General features: G+C 43.8%; 1 protein-coding gene across 3 annotated transcripts in view; it reads left to right on the plus strand.

Moving 5' to 3' along the window:
• Positions 1–268: 268 nt before the first annotated feature.
• Positions 269–17528, plus strand: part of ABCA1 (ATP binding cassette subfamily A member 1) — a 128159-nt gene continuing 110899 nt past the window's right edge. The window contains exon 1 of one of the 3 annotated variants that reach the window (XM_059143293.1): positions 269–346. The gene's annotated coding sequence lies outside the window, so the exon portion shown is untranslated. Of the gene's footprint in view, positions 347–368; positions 599–17528 lie in introns of those variants that run through there. The other 2 variants (XM_059143292.1, XM_059143294.1) reach the window with 2 other exon arrangements.

Below are 17528 nucleotides of genomic sequence, written 5' to 3' on the forward strand. Positions count from 1 at the left end.
GAAACGTGGAGGAGACAGTCTCTGACTCAGCCCCAAGCCCCAGGTTTCCCGCTTTTCCCAGGCGGGCAGACTCGTGCAGGGCAGGGGGCACCCACCCTGGACCCGCTAGGCCAGCAGCGCCCCCCACTTCCCGCCCCCCGCCCCCAGCCCTGCCGGGCGCAGCGGGACGTCGCCCGTTTAAGGGGCGGGACGCGGCTCCACGTGCTTTCTGCTGAGTGACTGAACTACATAAACAGAGGCCGGGAAGGGGGCGGGGAAGGAGGGAGAGAACAGACTTTGACCGATAGTAACCCTGGCGCTCAGCGCAGCCGAATCTATAAAAGGAACTAGTCGCGGCAAAACCCCGGTAATTCTGAGGGAGAGTGAGTGGGGCAGGGACCCGGCGAGCCCAGCCGACACCTCTCTCCTCGGGCAGGTGGGCAGGGCAGGGGGCGCCGCAGGACCGGCGCAGCCAGAGCCAATTTCTCGGGGCCGCTTTGCTCTTTTCCCCCTTTTAAAATTTTATTATTTTATTTTATTTTATTTTTCTTTTCCCCTTCTCCGGAAGGGTTTTTCAAGGGGTTGGGGACAAAGACGCACGCACAAAAGTGGAAAACAGGTAAGAGGTTCTCCAGTGACTTGGGCGTTATTGTTTTGTTTCGGGGCCGAGGAGGCTCTGGGAAGCGCTGGGTTTCGGGGACTAGTCCGAACCCCCACCTCTTGCAGCGCAAGTGGGGCGGGGGCGGTGTAAATGGAGAGGACGTCCTAGGACGAGCTCCAGCGACCCAGAGACGCTAGCGCTGCTGCGTTCGGGGCTCACCCGGCGGTGGGGCCGGGGAAGCATCTCTGGGCGTGGAGACCCGGGAGCGGTATCGCGGGCGCAGTGCGATTGGGGCGGGGGTGGATTCTGGTCTTACTGGGGGCGCTGATGCACGGGCTGGGGGTGGGGGAGCGGAAAGTGGCAGTCCCAGCTCCGAGCGCTTCCCTTTGTTCGGAAGAGCCTGAGCCGGCTGGAAACCCCTGTGGCTGCGGGTCGGCCGGCGCCCACCGGGACAAATGCCAGTACTGACTCCCCAGTGCGTTAAGGAGCTGGTCTGAGTCGGGGTCTGACCTGGGGATCCGCCCCGTCCGCCCCCGGATTGGAGTGGCGCGTTCTTGTTCCCCAAGAACTCGACTGGGTGGTGTCCCACACGGGGTCTGTAGCGCTGTTGATCATTTGAGGCCTCGGGGGCTTTGTCTGACTTGGGGTCCTGCGTCTGGTCCCCGTGCGCTCACCCAGCTGGTGTCCCTCGCGCAGCGAGGGGACGCGTTTTATTCCTTTTAAAAACAAAAGACTTAGAAGAAGAGCCTGCGGAGACCTGGAGCTGAGATGCCGGTTCCCCGACCCCCCCCCCCCCCCCCATCCTTCCTGCCCTTTGCCGTTTAGTCTCCTGGGGCGGCCTCAGGCCGGGCACGGATGGGGAAGCTGGGGCAAGCCGGTGCCGCGGAATGACCGGGAGTAACCCCGGCGGGCGGCGCAGAACTCGAAGCTCCGCCGCCGGGCTGGGCTGGGTGGGGAGGGGGGGAAGGCTGGGCTCTGGCTGCCGGTGGCCCCGGGGGACTGGCCCGTAGCGCCTCCTGTCCGAACGGCCTGGGAATCGACTCTGTGGTTGGAGGGGGGGACCGGGCTTCACAAGGGGCTGTCGCTTTTGGGTTCCGACTAAGATCCGGTGAAGACGGATGGTTGGAGATTGGGAGGAAGCCTGGGGGATCAGGCGAAAAAGTCTTTTTTTTTTTTTTTTTTTTAAATCAGAACGTTTCCCGATTCCCAGACCCTTGTTACATGAGAAGGTTCTTGGCGTGGGCCAGTGCCATGAATGTGTGTAGGTGTCTGTTTTTCAGCACTTAATCTTATAGAAGGAAATAAACAAGGTGTGCGTGCGCGTGTATGTGTGTGTGTATGTGTGTGTGTGTGAGAGAGAGAGATGGAGAGAGAGAGAGAAGCGTCAGGCTCTGGGAAGTAATCGGCCCTTATCTTTTGCAGTGTTGATATCTTCAGCTTTTTAAAGCCCCAAACTATTATTCAGTGACACCTCACAAAGTGAGTGATATATGCATTAACGTAAAGGAGGACAAATTTGATATTATAAAGCATTTCCTTGGTGATGAAAATCAGCAAGTTACTTTTTAAGGCCCCATCTGCACCCCCCCCACCCCCCATACCTCACAGAATTTTCCAAGTTCAAAGGCAGTCTTACTGGTTCTTTTAACAATAGTTTGGGACCCAAACCTAAGTTTTGGTCTTCTTTTCAGACAGAACTTAAATCCTAACTAACAAAGTTCTTCATTTCTCATCTCCCTTTTGATTTCAGCCCATTTTCCCTCATCCCTACCACAAAAATAATGGAGGCTTTCTGTTGTTTGAATCATTCCCTTGAGACACTTCTCCCATATCAAAGAAAGTGTGAAAGCATGAAGAATGTTTTGGAGTAGAACCTCTTCAGATAGAATAATAATTTTCAAGTACAAAGTTTCCATTGTCAGCCTGTTCCCCAACTGCTCCTATAAAGCAAATAATTCATGATAGAGTTAAAAAAATATTGGATATGCGGGGCGCCTGGGTGGCTCAGTGGGTTAAAGCCTCTGCCTTCTGCTCAGGTCATGATCCCAGCGTCCTAGGATCAAGCCCCGCATGGTGCACTCTGCTCAGCGGGGAGCGTGCTTCCTCCTCTCTCTCTGCCTGCCTCTCTGACTACTTGTGATCTGTCAAATAAATAAATAAAATCTTAAAAAAAATATTGGATATGCAGGTATCTGCTTGGAAAAAACAAAAACAAACAGCGGTAGAATCAGAGTGACCAGGCTTAATGATAACCACAATCCACTTAAGGGACAAGAATTGCTATTCTAGTCAGAGTAATTCCCTTGCAAGGACAAGTCTCATGTTCCAGAATGACATACCTGATTTTGAAGGGGCCACCAGTGATACGTGTGTATCCTGTCCTCATGAGCTTTTGAAATCCCAACTCTCCTAAATCTTTTAATTTACATCTAAATAGAGGCCTATAATGGACACATTTTTTACTTAGGGCATATTTATAGTTCATGTGAGACTATGGTCAGTTCAGGATTGAAAAAGGGTGGTTAGGGCTTGGTTGTTTTCAACCTCTGCTCTAGGAAGTCCAATGATTACATTATTAAAAATGAATGAAACTCAGCAACACAGCTTTTTATTATCTTCTGTAGTATTTACCTTATATGGAGAGAAGTTGGAATATTTTTCCATCAAAAATATTTGTTTAGGGATCTGACTTCCCATCAACCAAGCGACTTATGCTAGGCTCATAGCGATTGAGAATTGTCAATAGTTTTGCTATTTCAGTTTTTAGCTTGTAATTAAGTGACATTACCTTAGATTCTTTAATTATGAACATTTTGGATATCTAGAAATTACCAGTAGACATGTGGTTTTGTATTTCTCAAATCCAAATACATTTTAATTTACTGTGTATTAAATAATGCAAGTAAAATGCTCTTTATGGCTGTTACTTCGACATCAGCTTTTAAATGATCTTTCTGAAAATTTGTTTTATTTAACTGTTCTGGGAGAGGGCCTACATAAAAAAACGGAGACCCTCTTCATATCTGCATGTGGAAATAATCATAAATGCCAACGTTATTGCAATGTTTATTTAATAGACACTATATAGCACTATGTACCAAGCACTAGTCCAAATGCTTTTCAAATTCTAACCAATTTAATCTCTACAGCAAACCCATTTATTATTCCTATTTTACAAATGAAGAGACTGAGAGGTTAGCGAACTTTTCCCTGCTCACACGTCTTGTGAGTTGGCAAAACTAAGATTTGAACCCAGCCAGTGAGTCCCAGAGTACTTTAATGCCCACACTAAACGTTGAGGTGGGAACAATTTCAGCTGCTGTAAGCAGAGGACTTTTGAGGATGCTTGTTATGTTTATGGTACATTCATCTGCTGGAGACCTTATCAGACTCTACAGCCTGTATCGTATTTCCCTTGTTTTTTGGGAGTGAGCCAACCAAATTCTCTTCAGCTTGGGACATAGGTTGCGCAGGGGATTGTGACACCATGGAAAGAACAGACAATAAAATGTACTCAACTCGAATACTTTTCTTGGTTTAAAATGAAAATTTTACTATTGCTTCAGTCAGATATTTGTAAGTAGGTCTATGCTATCAAAGTGTTTTCCTGTGTAATACATATAGAATGGAAGGGCAGAGTATTTGGCCATAAAAATCTAAGGAACAAAAGACAAAGGAAGAAGAACTATTAGTTTAGCTGTCAATTCTAACATGGGAGGTTTTTTTTTTTTTTTTTTTTTTTTTTTTGATTGTAGTACAATACAGTTCCTGCTTGTTTTATCCTTCATTATGTTGTGGACCTTTTGAAATAAGCTATTTCTCTGTTATTGCTATTACTGTCTAGGAATCAAATTTAGCCATTTCTTAAGGCATCTTTCTTTGAAAGTAATTACAGTTTCAAAGTCTGCTTTGTAAAAAATGAAATTGTGATAGCAAATTAGAAATCAATTCTTAGAAAGTATTTCTGCTTGGTTAGAAGCAGTTTCATTTATTGTTGATTTCCTGGGTGCTGAATGTTGATTTAGGCATTTTCGATGATGCTTCCGTTCATTGTCATGGGAACAACGTGAGGGTAGGTACTATTATTATCTTCATTTTACAGAGTGGGAGACTGAGGTATAGACAGGTTAAGGAGCCTGCTCATGGAGTTTGTTAGGTAGTGAAGCTGAGGTTGCATCAATTTCCATGAATTTACCAATATCCAGGTAAGGACTTTGTCAAAATACCCAGTTTTGACAAAAGAAATAGTAGCAAAAGGCAAAGAGTGATTCTCCTTTTCATCTGGTTATTTTAACCCCAAAATAGTTTCCTGGATAGGTGACCAGCATACATGCTATTAGAATGGTACATGTTGGAAGTATTTAAGGCCAGAGAATGAAAATCTCTTATGTAAAATTGCTTTCCGATAGAGTTTCAGTTACTCTGCATTCCGTTGAGATGATGAACTGTATGAAAGCAAAGGATTCATGCTGACAACAAATTGCAGGTGCATCACACATGGGTCCTGGAACAAAATAAACTTTGAAGTCCTGTCTGTTTCCATTTTGAAAACTTAACTTTAAGACCTGATTTGAATGCCATCCCTTTCGTAAGCTGGATTCCCTCCTCCCTGCCAACACAGAGTGAAAATTAGCCCCTTCTTTTTTACTCCCTTAAGATTGGATCACTGCAGTGTTCATGCCATGTATTTAATTGCATTCTTTTGTTATAGTTAACATTTGTTTGTATTCCTCTTGAGTGTAAGCTTCTCCTTGAGAACGTCTTTGATTCATTCTCCCCAGTCTTTAATTCAACCCCCTTGATGTGAAAGGGGTTCAATAAAAGCTGACTTGAACCAGTCAGACAAAGACAACAGGAAACTAATGTTTCCTTGCTGTATTCTAAAAGACAAATTAGAATGATGGATTAATTGTAGAAAAGCATTAGAAATAGAGGGATGTGAGTTATAATAGTGAAGGTTAGGTTTATGATAGAGATTGAGAAATGTTAGCACATAGTCAATTTAGGCCAGCTTAGTTTTTGTAGAACAAACAATTCTGATTCCATTCAGTTTCATTTCTCTTTTTTGAGGCAGCTGTGATTTGCGAAAATGCTTTAATCTGTGACATCTCACTGTCAAATACTTTGATTTGCACATTAATTAATTTTTAAGACAAGAATGAGATAATTCACCAAGGAATATAGAATTTAAATACTTTGAAAATAACAAAATAACCTTTTATGCATAAGATCTGTTCTTCATTCTGTGTGTGTGTATGTGTGTGTATTTGTTTAAAACTCTGCAGCATTTTCTATGCCAAATCCAACTTCCAAGAAGCTTTTGGAAGCCAAAGCATTTTATCTGGCTAGTCTTGAAGTCCAGATGTTTTATCATAACTGGTATTTAGTGTGGGACATTTCCCAGAAAAAAATTTTTACATATATAACCAATCATTTATTGGGAGAGGATTTTTAACAATTTTGAGCATATAATGAAAACAATGGATTCTCTTCAGAAAAAACATACATAGTTATGTACATTTCAAATTTTATGTGTAACTACATATAATTATATTCTACATATAATTTCAGAAATCCACTAAAGAGCCATGTGTCCTCAGGGAAGTCATTTTACTTTTTCCAGGATTTACGTTCTTGGTTTATAAAATGAAAGCGGAGGAAGCACATGACTTTTAAAGAGCCCTTCTAATGTTTACATCCTCCAGCTCTAGGTCTGAATTTAGGAAAAGGATGATTCTTTGATTGTGGCTGCTCAGAGATATATCCTGCAGGGCCTCCTCAACATTAGTGTAACAGATCATGTGGGTTTTGTGAGGTTGAGAGAAGACGCCCAGGAAATGCCTACGAGTATTCCTGATGAGTGTGAAGGTGACACAGAAAGATGATGGGAGGGGCGCCTGGGTGGCTCAGTGGGTTAAGCCACTGCCTTCGGCTCAGGTCATGATCTCAGGGTTCTGGGATCGAGTCCCGCATGGGGCTCTCTGCTCAGCAGGGAGCCTGCTTCCTCCTCTCTCTCTCTGCCTGCCTCTCTGCCTACTTGTGATCTCTCTCTGTCAAATAAATAAATAAAATCTTTAAAAAAAAAAAAGGTGATGGGAAGAGAGGAAAGTACAGGCAAAAAGCTGTTAAAATTGCCTTTTTATCTGTGTTAATGGAGGAAGTTGTGAATCATAGATCCAAAAAGGCGTTCTCATCTGAAATGCAAAGGAAGGGGGAGTTGGTTCATCTCAATACATTTCAATAGAGCAAATATGATTTATTGAGATATCGTTCTTGTCTACACTTCACCATTTGGAGGATCTCTCGGAGATAAAATATTCATTTGGACTCTCAGGCCTGGATATATCTCCATTATGGGTATAGGTTTTGCGTCTCATACTCACGCCGTAGTCCTATTCAAGCAATTATGTGGAAAGGAGTGCCGGTGCCCATGAGAGGATGAGAATTGGACTAACCAGATAAGGATATTCCTAAATACCGCAGTAGACTCTCACTGGGGGTAGGTGGGCAAGACACAGAGCTTTCTGAAGCATTGTCCTGAATTTGTTGTTACAGAGATCAAAACAGATTGGGACCAGAAGGAAGAAGAAGGGAGAAAAAGGAACAAGAGGTTTTAGACTTGGAGGAAGGGGGCACAAGAGGAGGAAAGATGCCGCAAAGAAGTTTCATATCCCTATTTACACTTGCTTTGCAAAATTCCTGTGGGATGCCAGGTTGGGAATAATTGCTTTTGCCAAGGGTCAAACCAAGCTTGTTTCCTTGAAGAAGCAAGTCCCCAAGGCGGTGGCAGTGTGAAATCGATTGCATCTGGTGTTTAGATGATCGAAGTTTGTCATAAAGGCAACACTGAGGGAAGCGATAGCTTTCCTTGGAAAGGCAGCGAGTATGTGAAGACCCAAACTAGAGTTTACATTGACCTGAGCATCCTTCTCTACTCCCAGATGCAGGACTTTGGGATGGAGGTGGCGGTGGCTGGGGTGAGGTGTGGTCCTTGGTAGTGGAAGAGGGAGGGAAGAGGAAGATGAATGATTAGAAAAATGTGTTAATATGCAGAAACTACCACGAAACTGGTTTTCGTTTCTTCAGCAGAGATTTTTTCAAACACTGTGTAAAGTGCTGGGGTTCTGAACAAATGTCAAAAGACTTTGAGGCTCTGCCACCATAACGATTTTTAGCTTGGCATTCAGGGCTCTTTGAAATAAGACTTTTCACAGCTTTGTCCTCCATTATAAGAGGCATCCCTGAACTTGACTCGGTTTTTCGCCAGTGATGAGTGTGGCTTAATAACAATTTGTTAACTGAATCTCCCTCTACAGGTTTTCCTCATACCTCTGACTTTGACTTGAGGAGCCCCTCCTGGCTAGTTTTTGGCTTCTCATTGTTCTGGAGTCTCACATTCATCCTCTGCGGCTGCTTCTGTTTGCACTATGCCCTCTGCTCCTGTTCCTCACTGACTGACATTCCTCCCGCCAGCCGTGGGTAGATGCGAGCACGGCCGAGGACTAGGCCTTCCACCAGGTCACCTCCTGTCATTGTCACTGTATCTTTGGTAGGCGGCACATCACCCATTCAAGTTATTTCAGTTGACCCACGTTTTTGTAATCATTAATGGATTTTTAAAAGTCAACCTTACGTGTGTCCTCTAAATTGAGAACTGATCACAGTTGCCTCAAATAAAAGCTTAGTCACAAAATAGAGTGAAAACAACTTTTCTCAACAGTCTTGTCTATAAAATAAACTTGTTTTCGAAACATGCTAACGGACTGTGACACTTCTTCTTACTTTGTTAAAAAGCGGAATTGGTCTGTGTTAAAGAGGTGCTGAAGAAAAGGCCAAACACAGACTTTCTCCTTAATGTAACAAAAATTTTTGTAAAGGCCCAAAAAATGCTGAAAAGATTAAATTTTTCTCATGGTGTGAGTCCGGGTTTAATACTGTGCCTGGCCATCTAAAATCCTCCAAGTGGAATTTGAGTAGCTCTTTTTTTTATTTAAAGATTTTATTTATTTATTAGAGAGAGATTGAGAGAGAGAGCGAGCATGAGTTGGGGGAAGAGCAAAGGGAGAAGCAGGCTTCCCACCGAGCCGGGGGGCTCGATTCCGGGACCCCAGGTCCTGATCTGGGCTGGAGGCAGAAACTTAACCAACTGAGCAACCCAGGCTCTGGAATTTGAGTAGCTCTTAAATCCTTCTTATGTGGCCTCCTCTCACATTGGGGGAATGTGGAGGGCGCCACCATTTTCAGATGGTGTACCTGATACAGAGAGTGGGTTAGTAACTTGTTCAGTTCACGTAGTTCGCTAATGGCAATGCCTGGGATTCAAACTCGAGTCTGATCCCCAAGCTCCAGGCAGTTTTTTTTAGATTCAGAAGATCTTCTCCTCCAACCTCTTCATCATCAAGACTTGTTTTCTGTACTGTGGCTCAGAGCAGGAGAGGGACTCGCCTAGATTCACACCCCGGCGGTCATTAACTGGAAATTAAAAACTTGGCCCCGTATGTCTTTAATCCGGGGTTCTTACTGATGTACCAACATTTTGGGTGATATTTATAGTGTCCTTTCAGGAGAGAAAAAAGAAATTGTGTCTATAAAGGTCTGTCCTTTTCAGCTTACAATGGACACTGAATCCTTGAAAATTGGGCTCGCCTCATTGTCTGTTGATCCAGTTTGAATCTTAAGGGGGTTTTTCAACTTTTTTTTTTTTTTCGTTCTCTCTCTGCAGTAAAAACGCTCTTTGGTTATGAGTTTGAATCGGAAGGAAATCCCCACAGCAGTGCTGAAGTTTCAGCCTTTGCTGGGATCTGTTTCCTTTATGCAAAAGTACAAAACCCTGTGCTAATTTTGGCTGGTTAAGATGAATTGTGATTCAAGGCAGACTGCTGTGTGTGTGTGTGTGTTTAACTTTAATGATTGTGTTCATTGAACAAGGACCTTGAATTCAAGAGAAAGAAAGCCTTTGGTCAAGTTATGTTTATTCAGTTGTCAGTCCTTTTGCAGGATTTGCAAATTTAGTGGAATTAGTGCCATTTTCCAGTTTTTAATCCCGGTCACATTTCACATGATCACAGCTTGGCTTTCTCCTCCTCTGCTGAGCAAACGGAGGGTTGTCTGACAGTGGGTTCCATTAAGGGGAGTGCTGGTGCCCCCGTGGGATTCAGGGACCAAAAGGCACTCTGTTCTTTATGCTGAGCTCCGTTTGGGGATGCTGGTGCTCTCCTGAAGTAGATGCTTAGCATGGCTGCCTGATTGTGTAGGTATTTAAATGCCGCTATAAAACCACTGTTGAAAAAAGTAGGCTAGCAAGAGTTCTACCCAAGTTTCATGTTGTTTTCTCCTTGAGCACTTTTTAAAATATGACACATAAAATGTTTGACTTGTGAAAATCTCAGCGACCCTGCTTTCTAGAAGGAATACTTATCATCATATTAATATTGGAATAAGGCAACTCTGTTTCCTCTGAGAAGAACCTCCCAAACCTCAAATAATAGAGTTCATGTGGCTAGTACTTTTTTTTTAAAAAAAAAAAAGGCTAAGATCCTTCAGTTTTTATTTTTCAGAATCACAAGTATGCGGATTTAAACTTGTGATCTTATTCCTCTTCTTAGCAAGAGCCAGCAACATGGTTTGTTTGGGTCACTCTAGAGAAGGACTTCAATGGTCAAGTTGGGAGGGCAGGGCTTACCTGCACTCCTGTGTGTCTGGCCAAGAACCAGGAGTAAATTCCCACTTGCCTAGTTACCTGGTCCCTGCTGGGCTGCAGAAGCAAGCGTCGTAGACACAGGACACAAGCCTTCTCAGCCGTAAGAGCTGGCTGGTGAAAGGTGTTCTGGACAAGATTGCTGGGTTTGGTCACACACCGAGTGAGCTAGAACTGGACAAAAGCCTGGAGATTAGATAACTCGTTTTGGCAAAAGTAAAGGGAATAAAGTAAAGGGAATAAAGTATTGAGGTGCAAAAGTTTTACCCAGGTGTTGCTATGCTTCATTGAGCGAGATTTTGACTTGAGCCTATGGGTGTAGAGTTCAAGAGTCCTGAGCAGTGCTGGTAGTCTTGTGTTTAGGCTTGAGCCCCCAGAGGAGGAGTTCCTGAAGCTGGCATGCTTAATGGGGGTTCTAGAGCCTATGTCTGGAAAATTATAGATTCTTCTTTGCTCACATGAACGCAGTGAAAATAAATGTGCTTCCCAGCAAATTAGAGCAGCTTTGAGAACAACCAAATTAAAGGTGCTCCAGCTTGAACCCGAGTTTCTTGGAGCACAGCTGGAAATTTTGTCATGCTTTTGAACTAACTGAACCTTTCCTTTCAATGCAATTTCTGATTTGTTTCTGTAGGCAACCTGTTTTAATTCTTCTCTCCCATTCCTGAGGTCGGACTTCAGAAGCCCTCTTTCCTCAAATGTTTATGGAGCGTGGAGTCATCCGGGCCACTGGGGTTCGTATGGCAGAGAATAAGATGGTGAGACAGACTAGCTTGCTCCGTGCACGTGGCTTACAGTTTTAGCAGGGATCACCCGATAGGTCAGTGCCCTGGAGAAGACTGTAAGGAGAGCTGAGAAGATAGAGGAAATAGAAGGTCCAGATAGCAAGTAGGTAGTTGGCATAGTGACTGCAGCAAGTGGGGTGGAGAGGGACCTGGAGCCAGGCCCTGAGGACTTGGAGGAAGGCAGCAGCGTGCTTCCATGAAGAATAGGAGCCAATTGCCAAGAGTGTGGAGACAATTGTATAAGTAAGCGGTGGGGGTCCCTGAGAGGGGGTATTGTGGTAAAGCAATGCCAGAAGTGGCACCAGGATTTCAGGGTCACCCCGTCACATTGAGCTGGGCCCTGGAGAGAGCTCCAGTTCATTTTGTAAAGGCCTTTGAGGGAAATAGTACCTTCTGTGAACAAAGACGAGAGAAGAGAGATTCCTTTAATAAACGGCCCACTTTGTGCCCCACCCTTCATGAATGCTTCACCCTGTGAAGTCAGCAGCACTAATCATTATAATAGCTACCATTTACTGGACACTTACTTTGTTCCAGGAACTGACTTAATGTTTTGTATACATTATTAGTCCTATTTTATGAAGAGGATCCAGGGGTTCAGAGTCCCTAGAGTCCCAGCGCTCTGCTGAGCAGAGTCAGGATTCCAACCCAGTTTTCTCTGACTCCAAAACCTCCCTTCTTGCTGCTAGGCCAGGTAATTCAAGAAAATAAAAGAGTTAAGGATGGTTGGGGGGAGCTTCCTGTAAAGTAGCATAGGCCCAAAGGAAGGGGGGAAGCCAGTGAAGGGATTTGGGTTTTTCTGTCCCCAAGTCCTTTGAGCACTTTTATAAAATTAAACCCTTCAGGCTAGGAGAAGTTTAGACATCTGAAGATGTTGACCCTTCAGAGATGTAAGCCAAACAAAGTGGTTTTTGCTGATCCAGTCACGAAGCCTTTTATCCTAATATTCTCTTGGAATACCCTCCTGCAACAACGAGAGGGAAGGAACATGATAGTCTGCAAATAGAGGATTGATTGCTCTTGGAGACTTGCTTGCTTGTGTTTCTACAGCGCAGGGGGTTTGTGACTTCAATAGTTCCTTCTCTTGCACGTCCTTCTTATTTTGGCATTATGAGGGTGGTTAAAAAAAATGTTTTTCGGGTGCCTGGGTGTCTCAGTGGGTTAAAGCCTCTGCCTTTGGCTCAGGTTATTAGCTCGGGGTCCTGGGATCGAGCCCCACATTGGGCTCTCTGCTCGCCTGGGAGCCTGCTTCCTCCCTCTCTGTCTGCCTCTCTGCCTACTAGTGATCTCGGTCTGTCAAATAAATAAATAAAATTTTTAAAAAAATGTTTTTCTATGATCTATAATGTTGACAGGTTAATTTCTTTTCAACAGGAAAGGTTCTTTTTCCTGCGTCCTGGGTAACCACTGCCCGCCTCCCTGCCCCCCACCAGAGAGAAAGCAAATAGTTGTATTGTTTGTTGAAGTCTTCCTTTGAAGGTTGGCCCGTGTTTGTTTAATGGAAATCAGCAGGGGGAGAAGGGCTATCTCTAACATTTTGTTAGAATTTCTCCATAATTCTACAACAGTGAAACAAGGACTTGGGTACAGGATGGATTTGCTTTTGGAACCTGTGGCTCTTGACAGTTTTAGAAGTCTTGAGACTGTTTGAGCAAAGTAGCAACCGCCATGTTGAGAGTGATAACTAGGATCTTTGTCCAAATATCGGTGATGTGATAGAAATAGATTTAAACCTTGTGAGTCTCCTTTAAAATAGAATCGTGAACTACAGGAGGAATGATTCTTCTCCAGGGCTAGTTATGGATTTGATAGTATTTGTGGATCTCTTTCAGTTTTTATGTATTCATTTATGTATTCATTTCGTAGCCTTCATTTTGAAATTAGCTATTAGCAGATACTTTTGTCCAGGAAATTGAATATATATTCCTCTATAAACTAATTGGTAGTAATAATCAAGTATGATGCATTTGATATTTTTTAAAAAGGTCCCCGGAATCACAGATTGTTAGAATTGCTAGAATTCATTGAATCTGTATTTTAAAAATGGGTATTGTGATAGCAGCAGAGCCTCTTCTATAATAATCAAAATCTTCTTGAATGATAGAATGGCTTCCTTTTATCCTTGACTTTTTATCTTGGAGGATTTCTTACATCTTTTTTCTCCTCAAATTTGAGTATTAAAATGTTACGGTTTAAGTAGGAATACACCCTTAGGGGTGGTTGAGTACCACAAGTGATCTTTCTGTAGGCTCTAGTGACAATTAAGGCCAGTTTCACCAAGTTTATGGGTCTACAGGATGGTTAGGAAGTGCGAGGGGTGGAATTGAGGGGATTAGCCAAGATGGCTTTAAGTACAGGTGGAGAGCTCGGTGGCATCTGGAACCCAGAGGAGTTAAACTGAGGCAGTCAAATGAGCTTTAGACTGACTAAAGCCAGGGTCAGCTGGGGAGAAGTCACAGTCCAAATGTCTTCTTCCCATCGCAGCAGCCCCATCCTGTCTTCAGTCATGGGTGCAGTGAACCTGCGGCAGCCCGGTTTTCTGACTTGTCAGTAATCTCATTAGCCTTTTCCCTGAATGTGGTTACTGATCCAGAGCCATGTGCTCAGAGATGCAGTTAAAGAACAGACCTTTTCCAAAGCAAGCACGCTCTGCTGGCTTTATGGGTTTCCTATCCTAATTTTGCAGGACTTTCCATATCTCTCTGGAGATGAGGAGGCATCTACATCGGGGGTTCTTTCTCTTGTATCAACATCTCATGAATAGACGATCAGTTAAGGTTTAGTGCCAACTCATTTTCAGTTCATATGTGATATGGTTCAATTCTGCCTGAAATCTACCTGCTGCTTTGTAGGTTACTGGTGGGCTGTTAGTTGATATAAGAGGTTTCATCGGGAGAGATGCTAAGATGCTAAGCTGTTGTCACAAATTTCAACTTCTGTCTCACTCCTAGTAACTATGTAGATATTTGTCAATGAAGCAGAACATACACTTTGTTTGTTTATTGAAAATTTAAAGAACTGACAGTTATAAGACCACTGTTTGGGAAAAATGAAAACCAGTTGCTGACTGCATGTTCTGGGTGTAGGAACTATTTGGGTAGAACTTGTAAGAAAAATGTGTTCGGGAGAATGAACAGAACCATAAGAGAAATATGATAATAGGAAAGAGCATAGAACAGTTGTTGGAAAAAAGTTACTTCTTGAGGAGTGTGGGGGTAGCTCTAACTCTAGGGGTTGAGTCTGGGCAAGTCACTTGCTTTTTTGGAGCCTTCAGCTTCTCTCTAAAGTTGGGACAGGGGTGTGGTAGGAATGGGTCTCCAAAACCACATGGAACTCTTTCTATCTGAGGAGACAACCGGCTGGAGGAGGGCTTTGTGAGGGCTTGTTCTCTTCTGCCTAGAGGGGCTAACTTCTCTGCCCCAGTGAGAAGTGGTGATGGTGTGGTCCCTGCTTGAGGACGGTCCTCCTCTGGCATGTGTCCTGGCTGAGGTGTTATCGTCATGGTTGTCCCCCGCCCGGCCTTAGATGGAAGCTCAGGTCTATAGTTGTAAGTCCTGGCTTCTTGTGCTCCCAGCGTTCTTGCGGAAGGAAAATGGCCAACCCACCCTTTGGTTACTGTAGAGACTAGGAGGAGATCCTGGCAGCAGTGCAAACATGTGCATTTTTTCTCCCCTGTTACATTTCCGTAGACAGATTTAATGCCTGGGAAGGGTAGAAGGCAGTCACGGGAAGTAGTTCCTGTTTTTCTTTTGGCTTTGCCAAGTGAGGAAAAAACCCTCCTACCTTGGTTTTGAGCAGGACTTCTTCTTTCTCTCCCCTCGTTTCTTCTTTATATTTTTCATCTCTCTTTGAAATCTACACGTGGTGTTCAAAAGAGCCACACGTTTTGGTGAGGAAGGGCGTGGGAGAGCAGTGGGGTAGGTGCTAACTGGGGTCATCTATTTTCCTCTTCACACCAAGCCTTCTGCAAACCTATAATTAGGTGTTGTTGTTGTTGTTTTTTCTTGTTTCTTTTGGCAGTGTCACTAAGTCTATCTGACATTCCGGGTATTGGTTTAGGGAAAAGTTGAAAGAATTCAGCTGTCATTTGGTGACCCTTTTGCTACTAGCACAGCCCAGTGTCATTTCACTGTCCTAAAGGCACTTCCTCAGAAAGGAGTTACCCCTCCCCCCATACTTTCCCCTGACTCTGCTGTATTTTTCTTCATTACTCCTACCGCCCACTGCCTTAACAACCCATTGCGATTTGTCTATATTCCATCTAGAGTAGAAGTTCCACAGGAACAAGACCTTTGCCTCTTTTGTTCACTGAAGAATCTCCAGTGTCTAGAACAGAACCAGGCACATAATAGGCACTCAGTAATATTTATTGTGCTAAAGGGATCCTTGCGGAGTGAAGGCTTCCTTATTTGTTGAATGAATATGCAGTGAATATTTTATCAACTGTTCACCTTGCTAGTGAATCACACAATAATCAGACTTTACACACAGTCCCAGGTCCTCAAAGGCATGATTGGATGTATGGAATAGATTAACTATTAAAATGGAAGGCAAGTGATTTTTGGGGGGAGGGAGTCAGGTTATTGATGTAGAATTTACATACAGTTAAATTTACCCTTTTAACATATACAGTTTGATGAGTTTTGATGTCTCTATAGTTTCCTAATAACTGCCAGAATCATGATCTAGAACATTTCCATCGGCCAATACTCCTTTTGCAACCTGTTTTTACCTCCACCCATTACCACTGATCTGATTTCTGTCCCCATTGTTTTACCTTTTCAGAATGTCTTGTAGAAGGAGTCCTCTAATAGGTGGTCTCTTGTGTCTTGCACATTTCCCTTAGCGTAAGGCTTTTGAGATTCATCTATGCTGTTGTACCTATCAGTAGTTTGTTCTTTGTTTATTGCTGAGTAGTATTCCATTTAAATCTACCCCTTAGTTGATAGACATTTGGGTTATTTTCAGTTTCGGCTATATAAGTCCATGTAAGACTTCTATAAACATTCACACACAAGTCTTTGCTTGAACATAGACCATCCTCTATCTTTTGGGTAAATACCTAGCATGAGGTGGCTGGGCTGTATCATAAGTCTGTGTGTAACTTTACAACAAATCGCCAAACTGTTTTACAAAGTATCTGTTCCATCTTACATTCCCATAAGCAGCACGTGAGAGTTCCAGTTGCTTCACATAACTTGCTATCACTTTAAAATTTTTAAAAATCTTGGGGCGCCTGGGTGGCTCAGTGGGTTAAGGCCTCTGCCTTCGGCTCAGGTCATGATCCCAGGGTCCTGGGATCGAGCCCTCCATCGGGCTCTCTGCTCCGCGAAGAGCCTGCTTCCTCCTTTCTCTCTGCCTGCCTCTCTGCCTATTTGTGATCTCTGTCAAATAAATAAATAAAATCTTAAAATTTTTTTTTAAATCTTTATACTTCCAGCAGATGTGTAGTAGTGTTTCATTGTGTTCTTAATTTGCATTTCTCTGCAACTAATGATGTTGAGCACCTTTGCTTATTTGAGAAGGTTAAGTTTTAGCAGCCTGTTGTATTCTCTAGTTACTAATAATTTTATAATACCAGGGGCATTTGAAGTGAAAATTTCTCTAAAAAACTGGTTAAAGAGTTGAAAAGTCCTGGGGGCACCTGGGTGGCTCAGTCAGTTAAGTGTGCAACTCTTGATCTCAGCTCAGGTCTTCATCTCTGGGTCATGAGTTCAAGCTCTGTACTGGGCTCCACACTGGGCATGGAGCCTACTTAAAAACTAGCAAAAGATTTGAAAAAGGTCCATACTGTACAAAAGAAGGTGAGGGTGTGGAAACTATGTTATATTTGGCAAAAGATGGTCCACCTGAGTGACTGATGCCAAGAGCTGGAGAGAAAGAGCAGCACCTAGGACGTGAGCACGGAGATTGGCAGAAGGCAGATTTCCTGGCTCTGCTGGCCTGGGGATGGCTTGCTCAGGCCTTAGCTAAACCTGGTGTTTGTGGGAAGTAGACCGTGATTTAATTACATTTTCCCGGATGCCCCAGGAATCACCTGGGAAAGCTCAGCAGTCCTTTGTGGCTGCAGACTGTGTGGTAGAAGCCTGATGAACCTAGAGTTCCCTCTCTGGGGACAATTTGCTGGAATCGGTTAATCAAGGTTGAGAAATCAGTTACCGCAGGCCCAGGAATGCCACCGCCCTTACATCCTGAAACCCTATTTCTCTTGTCCATCTCTTAGTTAATTAAGTAAGCAAACATTCCCTGACTGCTTACCACATGCCAGGTACTAGGAACACAGTGATGAAGGAAACAGAAATGGTCCCTGCAGACTCAGAATGTGAGAGAAATGCTTCCGGGGAAAACAGAGGCATCCCTGAAAGCACCCCGGAAGGACTCCTAACCCAGGTGTCGGTGCCGGGGAGGTCATCAAGGCAGGATCCAGGCAAGGGGCAGCTAAATGGAGACCTAAGATTGAGGAAAA

Source organism: Mustela lutreola, chromosome 12 (assembly GCF_030435805.1).
Source record: "Mustela lutreola isolate mMusLut2 chromosome 12, mMusLut2.pri, whole genome shotgun sequence".
Lineage (NCBI taxonomy): Eukaryota > Metazoa > Chordata > Mammalia > Carnivora > Mustelidae > Mustela > Mustela lutreola.